Source organism: Corvus brachyrhynchos, unplaced genomic scaffold (genome assembly GCF_000691975.1).
Source record: "Corvus brachyrhynchos isolate BGI_N302 unplaced genomic scaffold, ASM69197v1 scaffold62, whole genome shotgun sequence".
In the NCBI taxonomy this organism is placed as follows: domain Eukaryota; kingdom Metazoa; phylum Chordata; class Aves; order Passeriformes; family Corvidae; genus Corvus; species Corvus brachyrhynchos.
Genome location: NW_008236629.1, coordinates 1070553 through 1074581, shown reverse-complemented (window position 1 = coordinate 1074581; position 4029 = coordinate 1070553).

Below are 4029 nucleotides of genomic sequence, written 5' to 3'. Positions count from 1 at the left end.
TATTGTGCTCTGTCAGTTATTGCAGAGGCTATTAGAGAGATGTGTGTATGACATTTCAAATTGTTGAGCTGGCAAATGTTTACTCCAAGTGGCTTTTGATTCCTAAGAAAATCCCAAGGGGATTTGAATTGGTCTTTTGCTCTTTGCCTTGCATGTTAATTTTCTGTCGTGTTTTTTTTGGCAGGGGTATACCAAACATTTATGCCAATTGTATTCATAGATGAAAAATGCCACCAAATGTAAATCAGGCTGTTTTGCAAAGTGATTTTAGTAAAGCACAAACAAACTTCACAAATAATCCACACTGTACCCATTCTTTTACAGCTAAATTTCTCTCCTACACACAGAGGAATAGTGTTCTCCCACTTCAGAGATACTAGCAATTGTAGGTGGCCTTAATTCAGCTATAAAAGTTGCATATAATTCTTTTCAGCCCGAGATTTGAAATCTCATTCAGTGGAAATGATAAGGCAAGTTGCAGAAGGCCATCAAGGAGGTGGGTTCCCTTTCCAGGGGAAACAGCAGAGATACTGCTTTTTTAAAAGCAAGAAACTCCTCCCCCCTTCGCAGAATTTCCCAAATCTGCAAGCAGGTTTTCAGAATGTGGAAGACTGTTGCTTCTTAGAATGAATCCATTATTCTCTTTCCTTTTGCACCTGCAGGCCTGTGAATATTTTGCTGTGCAACTCTTTGCTGGGGATCTGTGAGGCCCCCTTCCCAGAAAGGCTGGGTTGATGTTACACCCTGTGCAGCACAAGGCACGTATTGCTCCTTGGCTCAGAAGCTCTGCGTTGTTCTGCACCTACCCCTGGGTCCTGAGACCCACCAAAACCTGGCTGAAGTGGACTTCCCCTGGATAGGTTTTTGCTTGACGAGTTGGAGGTGGAAGGCAGTAAAGCCAGAGAGAAAGGTTACCCAGTAGACAGGGCATTGGCCTTACACACCTTCAGGAGGCTGCTTGCTTTTGCTCTGAATGTTGACTCACTCTGTGGACAAGTTACTTTCCATCTCTTCTCTTGCTTTTTGTCTCTCCTGTCTTTTTATACTCTTCCAAATAGGAATGATCTCCTAGCACATGTTTTTATGGCACATTGTCAGTGGCACTTTGAGTGCAATTAAGGTGTCTATGGTCACTGCAGCACCACAAGTAGTAGCCCGCTCAGTCTGCCTGCTGCTAGGAATTGTGGATGCATTGCCACCCCTGAAAATATTATCTCCCTTCTCCCCCTTTTTCCAAGATTGCTGTGTGTCTGGGAAATGGAGTGGGCATGGAGAAATGCTGCTTTTTAAAATCTTTTTTCCTTTTTTCTTTCATGCTTTGTAATATCTTTTTATTCTGTGTGGCAAAGGACATGTTACGTGGCATGGCTCATGCTCTTCCTTCCGGCAGCTCCAGCAATGCAGCCACAGCAGCCACACAGGAGCATGTGTGCTGGCTAATGTGTAACTGCCTTTGTTCTGCTGTTGCTCTTTCTGAGGCTTGGCTCTTTTTTTCCAGGACTTCAGTGTGTTGGGTTTGTTTTTTTTTTTTACTTTGAAAAATAGGGGCTGTTGGATCATTGTATCCAGCCTTCTGCTATCGCAGGTGCAACTGCGTTCAGTTTCTTTCCTAAACCTGACAAGTTCTGTCTTAAAACTGGTTACAATTACTCCCACTGGAATGCTGTTATAAAACCTGCACCTCTCACACTTGGGAGTATTATTAGTTTGCCTGTGCTGGTGCAGCCAGGAGAGCAGAGGCCCATATGGAAGATGCGGCACCTCACACAGGGAAGATTTTCTACCGGGCTGATTTCCCCGCTTCCCTGAAAGCCACCAAGTAAGCCAATAAAATATTCTGTCATTTTGCCAATGTAGCCACGTAAGATAACGTATGGATTTCTTTTCACATTCTTATCTGGCAAATTATGTTATCAAAGCTTTGTAGAATAGACTGCAGACAGCATTTTGCAACTGCACTGTTTTTAGAACATACTTCAAAGTATGGGTCAAGTCTGAAGGCAGGACTTACTTCAGGGTAGGGGAGGAAGGAAGAGGATAGCAGGTAGAAACAGAGAAATGTTTGAGTGCTTCAGGTCACCTGCAAGGTCTGAGAAATGCCGCACTAGAGGCTTGGGGAAAGAACAGCAACTTTTTTTCACTTGCAGGTAAAGAGGAGATGCTGTTTAGCTCCTCAAATCTTTTTGCTGTAGCTGTGCTGCTGGCAAGGGCACTTTGACCATGTGGGACTGGCAAGCTGTGCACACTGGCCTGTGCCCTCAGCTTGCCTCAGCTGCAGATTGCACGGCTGCCACAGCCAGATCCTCCTCAGTCCTGTGCCCTTGCTCCTGGTGAAAACAACACATCTGGGTTTTCAAACTGTCTAAATAAACTGACATGCCCTCACAGGACGAGTATAGCCCTTCATCAAATAAGTTGCTAAATAAATTTAGTTACACTGATATTTCTTTATGTGAATAAAGCCTTAGTAAATGCTTAAGCTTAAAATTTTCTAGAAAACATTGTCTGTGACTGTTGGTATGCATCTGATTTTCCTTGTTCCTTGAAGAATCCTTTCAGAACTCATTTCTAAAGGGAACAGGAACTGATTTTCCTTGTTCCTTGAAGAATCCTTTCAGGATTGCAGGAAGTTGATCAACAAGTTTTCTGACATTGATCTGCTGCCTCTTTAGATGACAGCTACTTTCACTGAGAGACTTTCCTGCAGTAGCTCAAAAGCAGGTGCTAGGAATGACGCTCCTGTTTAGGCAAATGTCAAAACAAGAGAATTTTTAAATTGTAGAACAAATTCAGGACATGTAAAATTAGCAAAATTTTAAAAATGCTGGAAATCTGTCCTGATCCTTATTGTGTTAGGGAGGAGCTACATTTCTCCTTCTGCTCCTCCTTACCTGCCTGAAAGCCCTTTCCTCAGTTTTCACGGTGTACTTGCTCTTTCCTCTCAGGTCATCAGGCACTCTTTGTGGGACATGATTACAGATATTTGCACTTCTTGTGCCAATGTATCGCATTAATTACCAGGGACAGCTGAGCTTGTGTCTGAACTTGAGGAGGCTGCATCTTTAAAAGAACTCACAAGAATGAACCTGGAACAGTACCACAGCATGTGTCAGTTCCACAAGATGCTTTCAATCACCAGAGGTGCTCACATCGCCCAAAATTCAGAGGAATTTAATTGAGTAATCTTTAAGGTGTGCAAAATAGGTGTGAAGTTCCAAAGTTCCTCCCCCATTTTCCACAGCACTGACCACTCCTGTTTAATTGGTTAACTCCCTTTGGTTCGATCCTTCTGTGAACTCAGATCAGTAATGTCATTAATTAATATTACTTGCAAGGGTTTGAAACTTATTTGTAGTACTTAGAAGGGTGGAATGTGCTGTGTGTTATGTGCTAGTGCTTACTAGTGATATTAGACAATTATGTATTTTGAACAGATTAATGACAAATCACTGCCTTTTATTGAAACAGATAATTTGGTTGCATTTCTTTGTGCCTCTGCCTGTCCATCTAACTCTGATATTCTCTCCAGAGTTTCTGCAAGCTTCCAAAATGGAATTTCAATACACTCTTTTGACAGTGGTCAAGATGTTCCCACTCCCCAAGGTGTTAAAGTGAAGGTGGTGGTTATTTTTAAATTCATATCTCATTCATCGGGAGAACTTTGCATACGTGATTTTCTGTAAAATGTCATGAATACTTTAAGATGCATTTACAGTGTAATTCAACATTAATAATTCACAAGGAATTGTATATTTGTGCCAGCTGTAAAGCACAATTGTGATTGTGCATTGAATGTAGTGATAATGCAATTGAGAACAGTATTGGTGTGTTACAGTAATTTATCCTGGGTATTTGGAATGCTGGAGCATCCTGGTTATCTGAACACATGGCTTTTACTCTGGACTGATGCAAAATTAATTACAATTCCTGATGTTGTATGTGCAGCTCTTTTCCCTCAAGAAAAAGAAAATCCCACTGGGGCAAAAACTTATAAAAAGAACACGAAAAGATCAGGGAATTGGCACTTGT